Raw genomic sequence first — 23,529 nt, forward strand, 5'->3', positions numbered from 1 at the left:
CATTTCCTTGCCATTCCAAAATTCTAGAAGCTCCCCTCATTTCTTTGCTCATAGCCCCCTTCCTCCATCTACAAAGCCAGCAACGTTGCATCTCTCTAACAGTTCTTCAAGTCACATCTTCCTCTGACCACAACTGGGAAAAGTTCTCCCCTTTAAAGGACTTAAATTGATTATATTGGGCCAGATAATCCAGGCTAATCTCCCCATCTCAAGGTCTTTAATTTAATTGATTTAGTGACATCATTTTGACATTTAAGGTAGCATATTCATCAGTTATGGGAATTAGTACTAGGACATGGATACCTTGGTGGGGGAAATTATGTCTACCTCAGGTTACATAACTGCCTCACCTTTCATGTTCAGCTACCTGGTGAAGATAAAAAAAATTCAAAGATAGTAGAGAAAAAAATTTAGTTTAAACCTTAGTACACCCACTGTATTTCAAATCTTCCCTTTAAAAAAGTCTTTACTAAAAATGTATAAAACTTGTCACAGACCTCGTACAATAATACTTCAGTAAGCTCTGTAGGACATGATTTGCATATGGTTTCTCTATTATATTTTAAGTGACAGTGTGATGATTCAAAATATAACAGTAACTTATATGTCCTGGTAGCAGAAATAAAATGAATAATAAGCAATCATTTTACACAGTTTTGTATATAAATCACAAATTCATAAGCTTTTCAAATATAAAGTAAAAATATAATTCTAAATTGCATTTTCAAATGCTCTGATTTAGGGCTAACAATAATGGGTAGATCCTACTTTGAATATTGTCAAGATTGACAACATTTAATGTTAAGATTTTCCACCGTTGCTTCCTTATCAAATCATCATAAAGCAGTGCAGATAATATACACCAGACATAACTATAAGGACACAGATGAGGTCCCCTGATACTTCCTTTGTTCTTCATCTACTAAAGCCTGAAATTAAGTGGTCAGTGCAGCCCACGTGGAATAAAGAACTCTCCAGGTCAGAAAGAAAAGAATCACTCTTTGACATAAATTATAGCAATATACTTTGGATCCATCTCCTACAGTAATGGAAATAAAAACAAAAATAAACAAATGGGACCTAATTAAACTTAAAAGCTTTTGTACAGCAAAGGGAACCATAAACAAAACAAAAAGACAACCTACATATAGAATGGGAGAAAATATTCGCAAACGATGTGACCGACAAGGAATTAATCTCCAAAATATACAAAGAGCTCATATAGCTCAATATCAAACAAACAAACAACTCAATCAAAAAATGGGCAGAAGATCTAAATAGACATTTATCCAAAGAAGACATACAGATGGCCAGAGGCACATGAAAAGATCCTCAACATAGCTAATTATCAGAGAAATGCAAATCAAAACTACAATGAGGTATCACCTTAATTCTTAATTCTGTCAGAATGACCATCTTCAAAAAGTCTACAAATAATAAATGCTGGAGAGGATGTGGAGAAAAGGGAACCCTCCTACACTGTTGGTGGGAATGTAAGTTGGTACAACCACTATGGAGAACAGTATGGATGTTCCTTAAAAAAACTAAAAATAGAGTTATCATATGATCCTGCAATCCCACTCCTGGAGATATATTCAGAGAAAACCATAATTTGAAAAGATACAAAAAAAAGTGCTGTGTTCATCGCAGCACTATTTACAATAGCCAAGACATGGAAACCACCTAAGTGTCCATCAACAGATGAATGGATAAAGAAGATGTGTTATATATACACAATGGAATATTACTCAGCCATAAAAAAGAATGCAATAATGCCATTTGCAGCAACATGGATGGACTTAGAGATTATCATACTAAGTGAAGTAAGCCAGACAAAGACAAATAACATATGATATCACTTATATGTGGGATTGAAAAAAAGATACAAATGAACTTATAAATAAAACAGAAATAGAGCCACAGATACATAAAACAAACTTATGGTTACCAAAGGGGAAGGGGGGCTGGAATAAATTATGAATTTGGGATTAAAATATACACACCACTATATATAAAATAGATAACTAACAAGTACCTACTGTATAGCACAGGGAATTATACCCAATATTTTGTAATAACCTATAAGGGAAAAGACTCTGAAAAAAATATATATATGTATGTATAACTGAATCACTTTGCTGTACACCTGAAACTAACACAACATTGTAAATTAATAATATTTCAGTAAAAAAAAGAATAAAAAGAATCTTTCCCCTTGTACCACTGGGTTGGGGAAGGAACAACATCAGCACTCAAGAGTGTTCCTACTATCATGTAAGGTAACTTTTTATATCATATATAAGTCCTTCTATGTTTGATTTCTCACTGTACCATTGGACCTTCAGAGGGCCTGCCATGAGCTACCATAGTTTCAACATACATTTAAATATTTTTTTCAACTTTAAAACAGCTTTTAGTTATCTAAAGGGCACAATATATTTTTTTGAATGCTTAAATATATTCTAACAAAAACTTTCTTTCTGGAAATAGTAAATCTGACTTCCAAAGAAACACTTTTTCAAAAGGAACAAGTTCCAACATTTTTAATCACAGACTCAATTTCAGTGCTTGTGATTGGTCGGTTTATATTTTCTATTTCTTCCTGGTTCAGTCTCAGAAGGTTGTGCTTTTCTAAGAATTTGTCCATTTCTTCCAGGTTGTCCATTTTATTGGCATATAGCTGCTTGTAGTAATCTCTCATGATCCTTTGTATCTCTGCACTGTCAGATGTTACTCCTCCTTTTTCACTTTTTAAATCTGTTCGTTTGAGTCTCCTTTTTTTCTTGATGAGTCTGGCTAATGGTTTATCAATTTTGTTTACCTTGTCAAAGAACCAGCTTTAATTTTATTGATCTTTGCTGTCATTTCCTTCATTTCTTTTTCATTTATTTCTGATATGATCCTTATGATTTCTTTCCTTCTGCTAACCTTGGGGTTTTTTTTTTGTTTGTTTTTCTTTCTCTAATTACTTTAGGTGTAAGGTTAGGTTGTTTATTTGAGATGTTTCTTGTTTCTTGAGGTAGGATTGTATTGTTATAAACTTCCCTCTTAGAACTACTTTTGCTGCATCCCATAGGTTTTGGGTCATAATGATTTCATTGTCATTTGTTTCTAGGTATTTTTTTATTTCCTCTTTGATTTCTTCAGTGATCTCTTGGTTATTTAGTAGCATATTGTTTAGACTCCATGTGTTTGTATTTTTTACAGATTTTTTCATGTACTTGATATGTAGTCTCATAGCGTTGTGGTTGGAAAAGATACTGGATACAATTTCAATTTTCTTAAATTTACCAAGGCTTGATTTGTGACTCAAAATATGATCTACCCTGGAGAATGTTCCATGAGCACTTCAGAAGAAAGTGTATTCTGTTGTTTTTGGATGGAATGTCCTATAAATATCAATTAAGCCCGTCTTGTTTAATGTATCATTTAAAGCTTGTGTTTCCTTATATATTTTCATTTTGGATGACCTGTCCATTGGTGAAAGTGGGGTGTTAAAGTCCCTTACTATGATTGTGTTACTGTCAATTTCCCCTTTTATAGCTGTTAGCATTTGCCTTATATATTGAGGTGCTCCTATGTTGGGTGCATAAATATTTACAATTATTATATCTTCTTCTTGGATTGATCCCTTGATCATTATATAGTGTCCTTCTTTGTCTCTTGTAATAGTCTTTGTTATAAAGTCTATTTTGTCTGATATGAGAATTGCTACTCCAGCTTTCCTTTGATTTACATTTGCATGGAATATCTTTTTCCTTCCCATCACTTTCAGTCTGTATGTGTCCCTAGGTTGAAGTCAGTCTCTTGTAGACAGCATATATATGGGTCTTCTTTCTGTATCCATTCAGCCAGTCTATGTCTTTTTGTTGGAGCAATTAATCCATTTACATTTAAGATAATTATCGACATGTATGTTCCTATTACCATTTTCTTAATTGTTTTGGGTTTGTTATTGTAGGTCTATTCCTTCTCTTGTGTTTCCTGCCTAGAGCAGTTCCTTTAGCATTTGTTGTAAAGCTGGTTTGGTGGTGCTGAATTCTCTTAGATTTGCTTGTTTGTAAAGGTTTTAATTTCTCCGTCAAATCTGAATGAGATCCTTGCTGGGTAGAGTAATCTTGGTTGTAGATTTTTCTATTTTATCACTTTAAATATGTCCTGCCACTCCCTTCTGGCTTGCAGAGTTTCTGCTGAAAGATCTGCTGCTAACCTTATGGGGATTCCCTTGTATGTTATTTTTCCCTTGCTGCTTTTAATATTTTTTCTTTGTATTTAATTTTTGATAGTTTGATTACTATGTGTCTTGGTGTGTTTCTCTTTGGATTTATCCTGTATGGGACTCTCTGCACTTCCTGGACTTGATTAACTATTTCCTTTCCCATATTAGGGAAGTTTTCAACTATAATCTCTTCAAATATTTTCTCAGTCCCTTTCTTTTTCTCTTCTTCTTCTGGGACCCCTATAATTCGAATGTTGGTGTGTTTAATGTTGTCCCAGAGGTCTCAGAGACTGTCCTCAATTCTTTTCATTCTTTTCCTTTATTCTGTTCTGCAGTAGTTATTTCCACTATTTTATCTTCCAGGTCACTTATCCGTTCTGCCTCAGTTATTCTGCTATTGATTCCTTCTAGAGAATTTTTAATGTAATTTATTGTGTTGTTCATCATTGTTTGTTTGCTCTTTAGTTCTTCTAGGTCCTTGTTATACGTTTCTTGTATTTTCTCCATTCTATTTCCAATATTTGGTATCATCTTTACTATCATTACTCTGATTTCATTCTCAGATAGACTGCCTATTTCCTCTTTGTTTGGTCTGATGGGTTTTTACCATGCTCCTTCATCTGCTGTGTGTTTCTCTGTCTTCTCATTTTGCTTAACTTACTGTATTTGGGGTCTCCTTTTCACAGGCTGCAGGTTCATAGTTCCCTGTTGTTTTTGTTGCCTGCCCCCAATGGCTAAGATTGGTTCAGTGGGTTGTGTAGGCTTCCTGGTGGAGGGGACTAGTGCCTGTGTTCTGGTGGATGAGGCTGGATCTTGTCTTTCTGGTGGTCAGGACTGCGTCCGGTGGTGTGTTTTGGGGTGTCTGTGACCTTATATGAATTTAGGCAGCCTCTCTGCTAATGGGTGAGTTTGTGTTCCTCTCTTGCTAGTTGTTTGGCATAGGGTGTCCAGCACCGTAGCTTGCTGTTCGTTGAGTGGAGGTGGGTCTTAGCGTTGAGATGGAGATTTCTGGGAAACCTTTCACCGTTTGATATTACATGGAGCCGGGAGGTCTCTGGCAGACTAATGTCCTGAACTTGGCTCTCCCACCTCACAGGCACAGGCCTGACACCTGGCCAGAGCACCAAGACCCTGTCAGCCACACAGCTCAGAAGAAAAGGGAGAAAAAAAGAAAGAAAGAAAGAAAAAATAAAATAAAATAAAGTTATTAAAATAAAAAATAATTATTAAAAATTAGGGCTTCCCTGGTGGCGCAGTGGTTGAGAGGCTGCCTGCCAATGCAGGGGACACGGGTCCGTGCCCCAGTCCGGGAAGATCTCACATGCCGCAGAGTGGCTAGGCCCATGAGCCACGGCCACTGAGCCTGCATGTCCGGAGCCTCTGCTCTGCAACGGGAGAGGCCACAAAAGTGAGAGGCCCACATACTGCAAAAAAATAAAAAAATTAAAAAAAATTAAAGAGCAATAATAAAAAAAGAAAAAAATAAGAAAGAAGAGAGCAACCAAACCAGAAAACAAATCCACTTATGATAACAAGCACTAAAAACTATACTAAAAAAAAACAACAAAATACGGACAGACAGAACCCTAGGACAAATGGTAAAAGCAAAGCTATACAGACAAAATCACACAAAGAAGCATACAAATACACAGTCACAAAAAGAGAAAAAGGACAGTATATATATATATATATATATAATCATTGCTCCCGAAGTCCACTGCCACAATTTTGGGATGATTTGTTGTCTATTCAGGTGTTCCACAGATGCACGGTACATCAAGTTGATTGTGGAGATTTAATCCTCTGCTGAGGCTGCTGCGAGAGATTTCCCTTTCTCTTCTTTGTTCGCACATTTCCTGGGGTTCAGCTTTGGATTTGGCCCTGTGTCTGCATGAAGGTTGCCTAAGGGCATTTGTTCTTTGCTCTGACAGGTCGGGGTTAAAGGAGCAGCTGATTCGGGGGCTCTGGCTCACTCAGGCCGGGGTGGGGGAGGGGTACAGATGCGGGGTGAGCCTGTGGCAGCAGAGGCCAGCGTGACTTTGCACCAGCCTGAGGCGTGCCACGTGTTCTTCCGGGGAAGTTGTCCCTGGATCATGGGACCCTGGCAGTGGCGGGCTGCACAGGCTCCTGGGAGGGGAGGTGTGAAGAGTGACCTGTGCTTGCACACAGACTTCTTGGTGGTGGCAGCAGCAGCCGTAGCATCTCATGCCCATCTCTGGTGTCCGTGCTGGTAGCCACAGCTCACACCCAACTCTGGAGCTCGTTTAGGTGGTGCTCTGAATCCCCCCCTCCTCGTGCACCCCGAAACAATGGTCTCTTGCCTCTTAGGCAGCTCCAGACCTTTTCCAGGACTCCCTCCCGGCTAGCTGTGGCGCACTAGCCCCCTTCAGGCTGTGTTCACGCCGCCAACCCCAGTCCTCTCCCTGGGATCCGACCGAAGCCCGAGCCTCAGCTTCCAGCCCCCGCCCGCCCCGGCCATTGAGCAGACAAGCATCTTGGACTGATGAGTGCTGGTCGACACTGATCCTCTGTGCAGGAATCTCCGCTTTGCCTTCTGCACCCATGTTGCTGTGCTCTCCTCCGTGGCTCCGAAGCTTCCCCCCTCTGCCACCCACAGTCTCTGCCCACGAAGGGGCTTCCTAGTGTGTGGAAACCTTTCCTCCTTCACAGCTCCCTCCCACTGGTGCAGGTCCCATCCCTATTCTTCTGTTTTTTCTTTTTTCTTTTGCCCTACCCAGGTACGTGGGGAGTTTCTTGCCTTTTGGGGGGTCAGAGGTCTTCTGCCAGCATTCAGTAGGTGTTCTGTAGCAGTTGTTCCACATGTAGATGTATTTCTGATGTATTTGTGGAGAAGAAGGTGACCTTTTGCCATCTTGAAGGTCTCATCTTGGCAACTTTCAAATACACAATACAGTATTATTAACTATAGTCACCATGTTGTGCATTACATTCCCAGGACTTATTTATTTAATTCACATGCTGATATTTCAGGTATATAACTTAAATAATGTGCTCTTCACGCAGGAATTATAGTCTTTCTACTAACACTCATTGTATATTTATGGAAATTGAGTATGTAATATAAGCTACAAGGACAATCAAATAGCAAAATTTATGATACTTGTTTGGGCATCTGTAACATAAGATTAAGAATTAGTAAAAAGACATAAACAAAAGTGCCAAGTTACATAAATTAAAAAGGAAAGCTTCAGGAGTTCCCTGCTAGCCTAGTTAGTGGTTAGGATTCCTGGCTTTCACTGCTGTGGCCCAGGTTCAATCCCTGACCGGTGAACTGAGATCTCACAAGCCACATAGTGACATGAAAAAAAAAAAGAAAGAAAGCTTTTAGAGGGTTTTCTTCAAATATAAAATACATAGAATAACTAATAAGAAGACAATATAACAAAATCTATAAGGTAGATAAAAGAATATCTTTTTTTTTTTGGATTCCAGCTTTTTTATTTTTCCCCTTTTACACAAAAAAAGTAGAAGAAATAACACAGGATTAAAATCGCAAAAGTAGTTAATTGGTAGAATACACATAAACACAAAACTCCAGATAGGAAGACAAGTTTATTTACAATGAGGAAACACATGTAAATTATGGTAGCTTGTATACGAAATATTAAAAAAGAAAAGTCAAACATATGCTACATGGTGCCACTGTTACAGCAATACTGAAGGGGAGAAAACAATTTTTCTTTAGGAACAGATATACCACAAGGTCCAGGTTTTATAGCATCAGTGCAATAAATTCACAAAACTATATTATAGCTAGTTAATCAGTTTAAAAATTGTTCCCAAATATGTCACATTTCCAGCCCTCAGAAGTTCATTCCTACAGATTTCAACTACTCCATCTATGGGGACCAAAAGCAGCCAGTGTTACCATAAAATGAGAAACTTGAGGCTTACCTTTAAAGGCTTATTCTGGTCTTGAAAAACTAGTAGGATTTTCTACTGAAATGAATCTTGACTAAACACAGGATGAGTTTTGTTCTTTATTGGCTGGTCTTGGAATGAAGGTCATAGACATGACTCAACCTATTATGTACTTTAGTTTCAGTTAGCTGAAAATCTGAAATTAAAAGTATGCTAAAAATCCTAAATATCATCTTGTGTAAGCTTGCTACTAAAAAGCCTTTAAGGATGTACTAACTTTAAGTGCAAGGGAACAAGAGTTCTAAGCCTGTCAGATTCCCCATTTGGGAGGAAGGATCAATGTTTCCAACAAGTTGCTAAATTCTGCACAAGGGAGAAGCCAACACATACTAGGCCATGGAATTAGGTTCATTTTATTCCACAAGGATTCTTCTCCCACAGTATAGAAACAGAATGAGGAATGAATCTTAATTGGTCTCTTCATCAGAAGTGGTAAACTTGGTTTCTATATTCATGAAACCAGACTGTTGTTTAAGCAGACTGTGGAAGCAGACAGTAGAACCAGCTTCCTGTAGTCACAGACCATGATTTTGTATCCAGCTAAAGCAAAAATCAACTTGAACAGTTATCCCAAGCCACTGTTAACTGTACTAAAGGATGAAGTTCACCACTATATTATTTTAAAAGTAAGAGTTCAATTAACCCTGGGTGAGAAAAACCAAAACAAGTGGTAATGATGAATGAGTTGTCCATATAAGGCCAGCTGATGAGAACACACCCATGAAGACACTGGGCATAAAGCCTTACTTGGCAAGTCGGAATTTCCACTAAGGGCAGAATGAGGGACAGCAAAGAGCTACATCTGTAACATTTTTGTATCCAGACAGCATAACAGACACTATCCCCAAGGACAATGTATACACCATTAATCACACCGAATAAAGCAGATGCATTATTCATTTCTCTTTTCTTTTTGTTTGAGAAGCTTGTTTATCTCTCTTTTGGCCATTCCAATGTACTTCGAAATGATTCCATGTTGGTTTAGTCCAGGAAGCAAGAGTAAGAAAGTCACTATCAGGTAGGAGAGAAGGAGGTTGTGGACTTGCTGTCCCACCCAAACAACCACAGCAAGAGAAATGATCATGGTCATGAAGTACAGTTTAGGCCTTTCTTTCTTTAGCATAAGGAGGTGTTTCTACCAGCCCACAGCTCTGTGTCGAGTTTTTACTAGATTGCTTCAAATTTCAAGGACTCACTGCTGTTACTCAGTGGTCCATTTATTGGAGCCAAAAATTCTAGGTGCTAGAATGGGAACAAGGTAGTCAGCCAAGCACAGAAACAACAAAACAGGAAACACTGGACAGAATGGATGGATCTAGATAGTAGATAGTCAGAAACACCAAAGAAACCATACCCATGATGGCAGGTGGAAACCAAGCTCTTCCCCATTGGAAGACTTCATCTGCCATCAGCATAACTTCTCCCCATCTTTGCAGCTACTCTTCCAGACTTGCAGTCTCTGCAGCCAGCAGGCTGGTGCTGCGAGAATCTCCTTCCACCATCGTTCCCAAGGTGCCCCCTCAGCTAGAGCAAGACGCCCCCAAAACTGGCCTTCCTCAGAGCCACTCATGACAACCCTCATAAAAGGATATCTTAATTAAAATAAAATTATTAAAGAAATGTACTACTGTACACTAAAGTAGTGACAATATAATCAACCAGAACAACAAAAAAATAGAAAGCTCAGACACATACATACAAATATTTAAATGTTTTATAAATAAAATTATTCTAATTTTAAATCAATGATATCTTTTTAGTTACTGATTTGTTGAAAGAATAAAATAATGGTTAAAATGAAAGGAAATAGGGGCTTCCCTGGTGGCACGGTGGTTAAGAATCCACCTGCCAATGCAGGGGACAGGGGTTCGAGCCCTGGTCTAGGAAGATCCCACATGCTTCAGAGCAACTAAGCCCATGCGCCACAACTACTGAGCCTGTGTTCTAGAGCCCGAGAGCCACAACTACTGAGCCCATGCACCTAGAGCCTGTGCTCCACAACAAGAGAAGGCACTGTGATGAGAAGCCTGTCACCGCAAGGAAGAGTAACCCCCGCTCACTGCAACTAGAGAAAGCCCGTGCACAGCAATGAAGACCCAACGCAGCCCAAAACAAATAAATTTATTAAAAAAACAAAAAACTTAAAGGAAACAAAAAACCAAAAATACCCTAAAAACATACAGGTAAACATTTATGTAATTTTAAAATATGATCAACTCTTTTTGAAAAAAGCATAGGTAGTGTATAAGAATTGATTGGTAGATAGCATTTTATACACAGAGTTCTTAGAAACAAATAAAACATGAGTACCTCAGGACAAATGGAGCAAAAGATATAAACCAGCGAGTCACAGAGTTTGAAACACTTATGACTAGTTAAACTATAAAAAATTTAAATCTCTGTATTAATAAATTTTTAATTAAATGTAATACCATTATTTTATACATCAAAGAGATTTTTGATATTGAGTTAAACACATGAGAGTCGAATTGTATATTATAATTAGACATAAATCTCAGCTTCACTTTACTGATTTGGTGATTTTGAGTAAATTATTTTAATTTTCTATGCCTTTTTCCTCATTTGGAAAATTCAGTTTTGTGCCCCTACTTCACAGGTTTGTTGCAAGAATCAAATGAGCTTGCTCTGTAAAACTCTTGGTCCGATGCATGGCACATAGAAGACACTAAAAACTATTAGATTTAATCAAACCTTAAAACATAGAAGATATATTATATAAACTAATTCACTTTTGTAATGGAATACTGTGCAAATTAAAAAAAATCATGTTGGCATGGAAAAATGTTCATTATCTATTGACAAGTGAAAAAATGCTCAAACCATAAATATAGACTTTTTTTTTTTTGACTATAACAGTAGCTAGTACTAGACTAGCTTTCCCAATAAAGACTATAACTGATGAAACAGTTTCATCAGATATTTAAACAATATTTGTTTCCAGATATTGCAACAACAGAACAAAACTATATTTCTCAAAGAAAGAGAAACTTATGATTTGATCTTATGATTACCCAGACCTCACCAGGGAACAATTTCTTGACCATAAGCACAAAAACCTAGGGTCCACACAGAGCCCTACAAAGTTAGGAGTAGCTGAAACACCGGACAGACCTCTAGATGGCAGAGACCTATGCAGACAGAGACATGAGGAAATTGTGCGAGGCTTTTCTGTGAATCCTTGGCTAAGGGCAGGCAACACTACATAAGACATAGCAAAGAGTGGCTGTGGTAGGCTTGTAACAGAATAGCACAGAGGCAATATAGATTAAATAGTGCTGGGGACAAGGCAGGTCAGGCACATGCAAAGTGGAGACATTTTTAATATCCTAGCAAACTGAAAAATCTGGGCACCAGCATAGAAGTCAGAAAGTCTATGAATTAACAGTAAGGGCCATGCCCTAAAGTAAAGCCTATTCTACTCCTTCTCTAACAGAGTCTAAATTTGAATCCTGACAAGATCTTCTGGGAAGACAGATTTGGAAGGTCGAGTTCCTCAAAATAAGAGGGGTTTGAGAAAATTCAGATTTCTGCAGAACTGCTCATAAAACAAGATCAAGATGATCAGCCAGTTATTAGAAATAACCACAGGAACAAAAATCAAAATCCTTCAGAGGAAGAAAATAGAACTAGAATCTCTATATCATCTACAAAATACAAGGCAAATCAATAACTATATGCAAAGAAATAGAAAAATGTGACCTAGAGTCAAGAAAAAATATTCCAGAGTAATTTTAAAATGGTCCAAATGTTGGATTTAGAGGAAACCTTTTAAAAAAGCTATTATAAATGTTTAAAAAAATAAGGGAAAATATAGTCAGAGAATTAGTGAGGGAACAGGTAGGGAATACCAGCAGAGAAATGCAAACCATAAAACAAGAGTCAAAAGGAAACTTTAAAACTGAAAACTATTATAAAAGAGATGAAATAAATTCACTGAAAGTGCTTGACAGGTGATTGGAGAGGCATATTAAAGAGTCTCTGAACTCTATAAAAGATCAACAGAAATAATGCAATCTAAAAAAGAAAAGAAATTGAGGAAAAATGAACAGGTAATTCAGGTACAAAAATGAATGACTAAAATACATGTTTTTAAAAAGCCTCAGGAGAAAAAAGTGAAGAAATGAAGAAAACAGTGTTCCAATAAATAATGGCCAAAATTTTCCCAAATTTGATGAAAAATTGACTTAGAAATTCAAGCCCTCAGCAAACCTCAAAAAGGTTAAGTACAAAGAAAACCATACTTGGGCAATTCTTATTAAAACTGCTGAAAACCAATGCTAAAAAAGTCACATTAAAAAAAATTTCGATAGCTCAACAATCTACAGATTCAGTGCAATCCCTATCAAACTACCAATGGCATTTTTCACAGAACTACAACAAAAAATTTTACAATTTGTACAGAAACACAGGAGACCCCAAATAGCCTAAGCAATCTTGAGAAAGAAAAAAGGAGCTGGAGGAATCAGGCTCCCTGATTCAGACTATACTACAAAGCTACAGTAATCAAGACAATATGGTACTGGCACTAAAACAGAAGTATAGATCAATGGAATAGGATAGAAAGCCCAGAGATAAACCCATGCACATATGGCCACCTTATCTTTGACAAAGGAGGCAAGGATATACAATGGAAAAAAGACAGCCTCTTCAATAAGTGGTTCTGGGAAACTGGACAGCTACATGTAAAAGAATGAAACTGGAACACTCCCTAACACCATACACAAAAATAAACTCAAAATGGATTAAAGACCTAAATTTAAGGCCAGACACTATAAAACTCTTAAAGGAAAACATAGGCAGAACACTCTATGACATAAATCACAGCAAGATCCTTTTTGACCACCTCCTAGAGAAATGGAAAGAAAAAAAAAATTAACAAATGGGACTAATGAAACTTAAAAGCTTTTGCACAGCAAAGGAAACCATAAACAAGATGAAAAGACAACCTTCAGAATGGGAGAAAATATTTGCAAACGAAGCAACTGACAAAGGATTAATTTCTAAAATATACAAGGAGCTCATGCAGCTCAATATCAAAAAAACAAAAAACCCAATACAAACATAGGCAGAAGACCTAAATAGACATTTCTCCAAAGAAGATATACAGATTGCCAACAAACACATGAAAGGATGCTCAACATCACTAATCATTAGAGAAATGCAAATCAAAACCACAATGAGGTATCATCTCACACAGGTCAGAATGGCCATCATCAAAAAATCTACAAACAATAAATGCTGGAGAGGGGGTGAGAAAAGGGAACCCTCTTGTACTGTTGGTGGGAATGTAAATTGATACAGCCACTATGGAGAACAGTATTGAGGTTCCTTAAAAACTAAAAATAGAACTACCATACGACCCAGAAATCCCACTATGGGGTATATACCCTGAGAAAACCATAATTCAAAAAGTGTCATGTACCACAATATTCATTGCAGCTTTATTTACAATAGCCAGGACATGGAAGCAACCTAAGTGTCCATCAACAGATGAATGCATAAAGATGATGTGGCCCATATATACAATGGAATATTACTCAGCCATAAAAAGAAACGAAACTGAGTTATTTGCAGTGAGGTGGATGGACATAGAGTCTGTCATACATACTGAAGTAAGTCAGAAAGAGAAAAACAAATACCATATGTTAACACATATATATGGAATCTAAAAAAAAAAAAAAAAAAAAAAGGTCCTGATGAACCTAGGGGCAGGACAGGCATAAAGACACAGAGGTAGAGAATGGACTTGACACAGGAACAGGGAAGGGTAAGCTGGGACGAAGTGAAAGAGTAGCATTGACATATATACACTACCAAATGTAAAATAGATAGCTAGTGGGAAGCAGCCACATAGCACAAGGAGATCAGCTCAGTGCTTTGTGACCACCTAGAGGCGTGGGATAGGGAGGGTGGGAGGGAGAGGCAAGAGGGAGGGGATATGGTGATATACGTATACATATAGCTGATTCACTTTGTTATACAGCAGAAACTAATATACCATTGTAAAGCAATTATACTCCAATAAAGATGTTAAAAAAATTCTATAGCTTGAGAAAATACCCTTCAAAAAATGAGAATGTAATAAAAACATTTTTATTTTTATAATCAAATTCTGGTTGAGATTGATTTTATTCTACACATCAAATTGTGGAAAATGTACATTTTAACAATTTTGAGTTTTTCCAACTCATCATAATATATCCCTCAAATTATTTAGATCTTCTTTATTTCTCTTAGCAATACTTTGTACTTTCAAATGTTGATATTTGCATATATACTTTTATACTAATTCCTAATTATTTTTAATGGGTCTTAAAATTGTTAATTTTCAATTTCATTTTCTAATTGTTCTTTGGTAGATACAGAAATACAATTAAATTTTATATATTGAGCTTATATCCTGTGACTTTGCTAAATATTCATTAATTTCAGTCATTTTTTTAAATGGTAGAAATGTAAATGGTACAGTGCTACGAAAACCTGTATGGAAGTTCTTCAAAAAACTAATTATAGAATTATCATATGATCTAGCAATCCTGCTTCTGGGTAATATCCAGAAGAACTGAAATCAGAATCTTGAAGAGATATGCACTCCCATGTTCACTGCAGTAATAATATAATAATAATACAATAGCCAAGATATGGAAATAACCTAAATGTCCATTGATGGAAAGAAAATGCGTTATATACACATGATGGAACACTATTCAGCCTTAAAAAGAAGGAAATATTGCCCTATGAGACAATATGGATGACCCTGGAATACATGCTAAGTGAAATAAGCCAGACACAAAAGCACAAATATTGCATGATTTCATTTATGTGAAGTATCTAAAATAGTCAAACTCATAAAAACAGACATGAGAATGGTGTTTACCAGAGACTGGGGTGGGGGGGGCAAGGAAGGAAATGGGGAGTTGCCATTTGAAGGGTATAAAGTTTCAGTTATTCAAGATATGAATACGTTTTAGAGATCTTCTGTACAACACTGTACCTATAGTTAACAATACTGTATTTTGTACTTAAAATTTTGTTAGGAGAGTAGAGCTGATGTTAAGTGTTCTTATCACAATAAAAAAAACTTTAGAAAATATCATGATAAGTGAAATAAGTCAGACATAAAACAGTTTATATTATATGATTCCACTTATACAAAATGCTAAGAAAGACAAATTTATATTACAGTAACAAAAATCAGTGGTTGTCTTGGGTGAAATCCGGGAGGGGGGTAGCTCAAAATTGACAGGAGGGATTGTTCTGGGATTATGTAAGTATTCTATATTTTGACTGAGATGATGATTACCTGAGTGTATAAACTATCATTACTCATCAGCCTGTGTGATGCTGTGATTTATAAGAAATATATGTTTGGTCATTCAGATGACTGAAATATATTCCTCATATATATTTGGTCTTCATCCATGGTTCCTGGCTCACAGTTCCCAAAACTCTTGAAATTTTCTGAGTGATAGGAACAATGGGAGCACCTTTTATTACAATATTTGCTCTCTTGTCCTCAGTTCCTGAAATAGATTCAGAGGCATAAAGGTGAAATGGGTGTCCTGTCATTCATAACAAGCCCCTGTCACCACAACTGGATTTATGCTAATAAGGTCATTTTTTAAAGGCACCTAAGGATGGGGTCTGGCTGCCAGTGGAGCCAACCAAGTGATTTTAGTATTGGAACTTTCGATCCCCTGGCCTGGCCCCCACCAACTTACTAGAGGGAAGAAGGGCTGAAGGTTGAGTTTAATCACCTATGGCCAATGATTTAATCAATTATGCCTACATAATAAAGTCTCCATAAAAAAAAACCAAAATGATGAGGTTGGGAATTCGCTGGTGGTCCAGTGGTTAGGACTCTGCGCTTTTACTGCGAAGGGCCTGGGTTCCATCCCTGCTCAGGGAACTAAGATCCCGCAAGCCAAGTGGTGTGGCCACAGAAAAAATGATGAGATTCAGAGAACCCGCAGGATGGTGAACACACGGAGATTTGGAGAGAGTGGTCCACTCAAAGAGGGCCAGAAGCTCCAAGCCCTTTCCGCATACATTGTCCTATGCATCGCTTCCATCTGGTTGTTCCTGAGTTATATCCTTTCATAATAAACCAGGAATCTAGTAAATAAAATGGTTCTCTGAGTTTTGCGAGCTCCCCTTGCAAATTAATTGAACCCCAGGGTGGGACTGTTGGAACCTTCGATCTATAGCCAGTTAGTCAAAAGCACAGTGACAACCCGGACTTGTGACTGGCATCTGAAGTGTGTGTGTGTGGGGCGAGGCCTTGTAGGACTGAGCCCTTAACCTGTGGGACCTGACACTAGTGTCAGAATTGACTTAAATTGTAGGAAATTTAATGTAGCAACGTGTTGCTTGGTGGTATGACGAGCTGTCCCCCCTACTCCCCCGTCAGCACACACAATGTAATTGGGTAAAGAATTCTTAACCTGTTTATTTAAAATGGATGCATTTCATTTTATGTAAATGATACCTTAAATTTAGTATGTATATCATGATCTCTGTTTTTGTAAGTGTAAAATTAAATTGAGAATCGATTCATTAAAAATGAACAGAGGTCATAATTTACAGTTGTATTATGGATAATTTTTTGGTTTCCTAGCTTTTGGGGGGATTTCCTTTTCAATTTTCTCCACTGAACTGTATACAAATTAATATTAGCTGGAAAAGAACTGTTATTAATAAATTAATAGAATATATTAATATATTTAAAGAAAAACTAATATATTTCAGAGAATTTAGCTAAGTATAGAGTGAAGGCAAATTTCAATTGCTTGTTGGACTTTTTACATTGCATATTACAAAAAATATGTTCAGGAAATCATTTGGCATTTCTGAAGACACTAAGTCAGGGTTTTGCTTGCAGCTTAGTGAAGTAATTTATCAATGAAGTTTGAAAAGGATGTTTACTTCAAAACTGAACAGGTAAAAGAATATAAAAGTAAATTCACAGAAATCAATAGCAGTTCTTGATGAGTGATTAACTTTGGGATATTGAAGATGGAGACCAGTTTAAAGTAATTTAGGATTTGTAAGTATGATTATAATAGTAATATCATAATGACAATAGAAAAAGTTATTTGAATTTATGGCAGGGTGGTTGGCTTATGACCATTGGCTACCAGTCGAGAATTATATGAACATATAATTATATCAGTATATATAATTATATCCACATATATTAATAAGCATTTATTTAAATAATATGTGGTGAAATAGAGCAGAAAAAAGCTCTCCTATCATAGCGTCTAAAACTGGGATTGAGACATACTGAAGTGCTCATGGTCATTAAACAGTGAGATTGGGTTAATAATGATAATATTCTTCTTCATAATAACCTTCTACCATGTAAGATTCATGGGGGCAGGGACTTTGTCTTATTCACCCAGTACCAGAAGAACACCCGGAACTTAAGCATGCTGGACCTTTATGTTAAATGAATGAGTACATCGGCTCTAGTGAACTCCCCCAAATAGCTCACCAAAACGCCACACATATTGAACATTTGAATTATATTAAAACAATCTTACATTATAAGAATATCCTGGTAAACATCAGTTGCTGAGGTTGGTAAGGCAGAATAATTGCCCTCAAGAAGTAAGAACCTAGAGGGGATTTCATTTTATCCCAGTACCATACCATCCTGCTCTGACTTCCCACACCAGTCCCACAATCTCCACTTCTCCCCACTTTATCCTAATCCCTAGAGGACCAAGGAAGAATAGCTCTGGTAGGGATTGAAGGCTAGCTAGCAATCACTTTCCCAGTTGGAAGCAGGGTTGGCTTTTCTTTTCCATTTCTATAGAACATTCAATTTTATTCCATATTTTAAAAGAAATTCTGTCTTTACATGTCAGACAAACCTTTTGGTGTATATTTAAATAAATCGCTAAAAAATTAAATGATTCTTCAGAGAATATGGGAGAGTTTAAAAATCTTCAATTACTTGATTATACCTCTCAATGTCAGTTTTCCATGAAGCATTCGATCAATTTTCAACACAGACACAGCATCAACACAGTGTCAGAGAGTGTCTTTGTCACAGCTGGTAACTCAATAGAGCTGTTAATTTCTTTTTGAAATCATGTTCCCTTTGTGACATAAGCAGAACATAAATAAATGTGTTGGAAGAAATTATTTTCATGATTTTAATATGCTACCTATATTCATGATAAGGGCCATGATCAAACATGTTTTCACTTGATAAACCAGCTGGACAGATGATCTATAATGATCTATAATTCTTTTGGATGCAAAAATCTAAGCAATATTTAAAAATCATGAACACCCACTTCATATTGATACTGCATAAGGTTACTCTAATTTTCCTGTGAAGTCCAAGTGTTGTAACAATTATGGCTCATTAAGTTGTCAGAGAGATACCTGTATTCAGTAACTATTTCCAACTCAAGACAGACTGTGTTGTTGCCAACAGGCTTTTCACTAACCTGTGACAATCCAGCCTGCAGAGATTAGAATTTAGCCCCTACACTGTCATCAGTTTGTCTCAGTTCCTACATTGTCTGGCTTACTTTCAGAGATCACAGATAAATCCCCTGTTCGTGTTCATTCTTGAAAAGTTCTTCCTCTCAGTTCTCAGTATAATAAACATGATTTTCTAATGGTTATCTTCTTCAGATTACTTATGGCTTTCATCTAGCACAGTACATGAAGGCAGAAGAAAAGGCAATCCAAATAGAATACACTGCTTTTAACTTAGCTTCCATGGAGGGAGCAAGCGGTCTTTCAGTTAAAATATGTCATTCATCTCCTTGGCTCTGCACCTTGTCCTTTGCTGGCCATCTCTTGTGACCTTGTCAATGCAGAGTGAGTCTGGGGCCTGTTCCTCTTCTAGATTATGGTCAGTCAGAAACCAGTGAATATTTGTATGATAATCACCAATTCATACGTTTCTGATAAAAGCATAATATATATCCTGTTTTAGAAATACGAATAAAATGATTGAATCATTACTTTTTCTGATCTGTCATGCTAGAATTTAAATGTAAGATGGTCAATTAAACTTACAGGTAAAACTGCTTTGTTTAAAACTACACTTCTTTTCTCCAGTTTGAAAATGAAATGCCATAAAAGCTTAAGAGCAAGGGTTCATTTTTTGTTATGTAAAGAAGTTTTAAAAAAGGAGTCAAACAACTGTTTAGATTATTTGGATTAAAATGCAGTATACTTGTTCCCAATCTGAAAAAGGGCACTCAAAGAAGAAAGAAAAAGGATGAGCGTTTCCCTTCATTTACTCCTGCTCTCTGATACATATATTTTTTGTTTGGGGATCTAAAGAGGTCTCTTGAGTTGGGTTAATTCAGATGTGAAAAAGTGTATAAAAAGATAACTACAGCCCTTCAAATGAAATAAGCCGCAAAATCACCATCTTTATCATTAGATCTATAATCACATTGGATTTATAACAACAATTATGACAGTGATGATGTTAATAAACGAGGAAGAGGAGATGGAGAAGCAGCAGCTGTACTGTGAACATTATTTTATAACTTGGTGATGTCTTTTTTTTTTTTTTTTTTTTTTTTTTTTTGCAGTACGCTGGCCTCTCACCGTTGTGGCCTCTCCCGTTGCGGAGCACAGGCTCCGGACGCGCAGGCTCACCGGCCATGGCTCATGGGCCCAGCCGCTCCGCGGCGTGTGGGATCTTCCCAGACCGGGGCACGAACCCGTGTCCCCTGCATCGGCAGGCAGACTCTTCCAGGTGCCACCAGGGAAGCCCGGTGATGTCATTTTTTTATGAGCTCTTCAGTGGAAATGCTGGGGAAAAAACTTTCTGTTGAAATTTGTCTTGCCCAAATAATCTCAGAGTCCATTGTGTGAACAGATGCTTATACATGTGCATATATTTGGTTAGCAACTATATACAGATATATGCGTTTATATATATATATATATACACATACATATCTGTGAATATATATACATATACAAACATTCTACATATACATACACATTTATGTGTAATGTGTGTATTTATATATATATTTAATCTGCTTAGACTTTGTTAGTGCTTCTGTTTAAAAGGGGCTAAGATCAACTTGGGGATAAAAGGGAACTACGTTTGATTCATTGAATACTACATGCCCAAATGAAAGAAATACCAAAGAAGCAGCCAAAACCTTCTAATGGTAAAGACTGATGGCAAAATACTCTGATCACACAGAATTTTCTTTTTCTTGCTTCAAGAAGTTACATTGTTGATTACTTATCAAAATGAAGAGTAATATGAGGTAATTAAAGTTAATTTACTGGCCCATAAACTTTAATGCATTTGATGATGTGTAAGGCCCTAACTAGCACAATAACCAAATAAGAAATTTTTTCCAGGCAAAAAGCACTTCGCACATTTGTAAGTGGCTATGATAGCTATACCAAAAAACCAACATCCTTGGTAATATATAACTCAATTTTACATATTTTGGTTTCCTGTACACTTATGTATTCCTATTATGCTTGACTGTAACCTTCTAAATACAGACATGCCATGTTCTTAGTTCAAAAATGCTATGAGAACCTAATGCTTTGCATAAAATGAGTCTAAAAAAATTCCAGGCCCTATATCAGTGATCAAGTGTTTCAATACTGATGATCTACACTCCTAGCATTAAGCTTTGATCCATATTAAAAGTTGATGGACTTGGGAGAGGTGATATATTTAACTTTATCAGTCATTCATACTTAGCATGAATCAGTTTATCATGCTCTGCCCTGAGAATCTATAAATAGGAGATAGGAGAGAGGGACGTTCCAAGGTGCTAAGTGCCTGAGATTGGAGAGGAGGCCACCAGAGCAGAGGGGAGAGAGAATGGGAAACTAACTTTGTTCATTCCACTGTTTTTTAGTCTGTGCTTCCAAGCAAGGAAGGACACTGACTTACTCTTTAAACTAGACACACCAGCATTATGTTCTGAGGCACGTGGACGTTACTGACAATGTCTGGTTGATATTTTAGTGCCTTTCTTTGACATTTGTCTCTGTTAGGCTTGAAAAAGATATCATTATCTTCAGTGTTCTTCCCCACCCTCAATCCCTGCCCCCCATTGTACAAAGATTGGTGAAATAAAAAAATATCTTTACTTGATTTTTTCTTGACTCTGGCTTCTTTAGGAATAGTACATATGAAAGTCCTATTCTTGTAAATGGTGTTAGGTTTATAATGTGATTTCTTTATCTATTTATTTGCCAGATAATAGAGAAAGAACTGGTGGCGCTGAGGTCAAAACGACGTATACAGAAGATACGTGATTTTAGAGCTGGAGACAGCTCCGCACACATGGGTTGACTGTCACAGGCTATGGAACTGTCATCCCCATCATGCTTAGGCATATTAAATGGCACGACACTTCAGCAGGGCGCATCAATTCACTGAAGAATGATAAAGACTAAGCTACATGCATGCTAATCTGGAAAGTGTTAGAAAACTGCCTTGTAGCCTATGATTCTAGTTTGAAAAATGACAATGTCCAGTTTGTTGTCATAACAAGGGAAAAGGAGAATTGTTTACAAAAATGGGAAGGTGTAGGTGGAAATTTCTGACTTTTTACTCGGTTTTATTATTAGGTAGGAATCAAAACAAGTGGGATTTAAGAATACAGACATGCAAATCTCAGGGTTGGAATAAAAATGAGTAATGAGAATATATCTGAGAAACATATCCAGTCTAGAATTCAGGATAGCAAGAAAAATTATGATTCCAAATTAAACTCTATCTATAATAGTGAGCAACAGACAACAGAAGTCAGCAATAGCGAAGCAAGTGGAAAAAACAAATGTAAAGAAAATCTGACTCTTCCTGATCTTTAGAAGTAAAAACTATTTCTTTCTCTCAGGAGAGAAATTAAAATTTTAAAAGCCATAATTAATATTCACATCTCTTAAATTGTGATTTTTCTTTTAAAAAAGAGGAAACGGTTGTTTCTGAGAATTTCATAACTTGATTGTAGCATAAACTGATTTATAACATTGTCTTATTTACATACGTATGTGTTTAAAACAGATACAGCCACAAAAATCTAATAGCACTCAGAGATGGAATTTGAACACAGATTCGGTGATGTAGGACCAGTTGGAAAATACTTGTGCTTCTCCTATATTGGGGCAATGCTGCTTACTATTAAATGTAAAGAATTAAGCAATTCTACCAAATACATTTTTTCACTTAAAATTATACATTTTATTATTAATTCTCAGGAAGTTAGTATAGCTGACCATATCTTGTGAACAAGAACTTTTGATAGGTCACATTTTTTTCCCCAGCAAATTCATGATTTTACTCTTAATGATTTCGATTTATCTCGTTTTACAGGGAAATAGTCCATTAATAACTGCTATGTTATTTTTTAATTACATGTTTTAATTCTTGGTTTTTGAGCCAGGTCTTGGGCAACAAATCAAGTGACTTTGATCAAAGTCTTTGGAAAATGTAATGTTTTAAGGACACGTTTAATTGAATCACAGTTTGAAGTGGTAGCAAAGTGAGTTTGACCTTTGTCATAAGGTACCTAGGAATCCTGATCTATATTCCTGATTGCTATTGATTTTTCTAGATTTCATTATAAAATCAATAACTGTTGCACAGGGTAAAATAGTTTACAAGGGTTGCAACATACTGTGGACTTCTGAAAACATACTGAGCTCTGTGAAGCCACCCAGGCAGCCAATTAGGAGAAAACATCTATTAGGTAAAAACAGGGCAGTCCCATTGACTGCTATTGATTTTCTTAGCCCTGTGAAAAGACAATCAATTAGATAAAGAAGGCTAATGTTACAGCTGCAATTTAATAACCCCTAAAAAAAGAAGGAGGGCTATTGATTCCTGACATGGAATGTTGAGGCTTATTGAAATATACTGAACTTCACCTGTCTTTTAATCAGGCCTGCAGAGAGGAGAGGAAGCCTGCCTTTCCAGCCTTGTGGTAGAGAATCCCAGTTATGAAAGAGCCTTGGTGAGGCCGGACCTAAGAGATGCAAATAAAACAGAACTTTAGAAGCAACACAAGCCCAGATTGAATACGAAATCATGGAAGCTATTGACAGAAACTGTCTTGGTGAAGGTTGATTCTTTTTCCATACAGAGCTCACCAGAGTACCTACCACCTGTCATTTTCAAAAGCAAAGTCAGTTTTGCCAACCAGCCGTGAATGACAAATAAAGCTTTATATGAAACACAAGGGCATATTATGTGCTATTGTGTGTTCTGCTAAGTGCTAATTTATCTGGCTTGTTCTCTTCAGCAAACACAGGCACAGCCACATGAAATAATCCATCTAATTATGTAGCTATTTAGGAGAAAAACAAAGCAAGGTGTTTTT

The 23,529-nt window shown here is 36.7% G+C and overlaps 1 long non-coding RNA gene and 1 pseudogene across 2 annotated transcripts in view; both read right to left on the reverse strand.

Moving 5' to 3' along the window:
• The window catches only part of LOC309819546, a 636,463-nt gene that overhangs the window by 239,670 nt on the left and 373,264 nt on the right, over positions 1-23,529 (reverse strand). The window lies entirely within an intron of this gene.
• LOC309821254 (ADP-ribosylation factor-like protein 6-interacting protein 1) lies at positions 9,054-9,663 on the reverse strand (annotated as a pseudogene). Its single transcript has one exon. The product of its transcript is annotated as an ADP-ribosylation factor-like protein 6-interacting protein 1 (transcript).

Source organism: Grampus griseus, assembly GCF_964374135.1.
Source record: "Grampus griseus genome assembly, chromosome: 3".
NCBI lineage: Eukaryota > Metazoa > Chordata > Mammalia > Artiodactyla > Delphinidae > Grampus > Grampus griseus.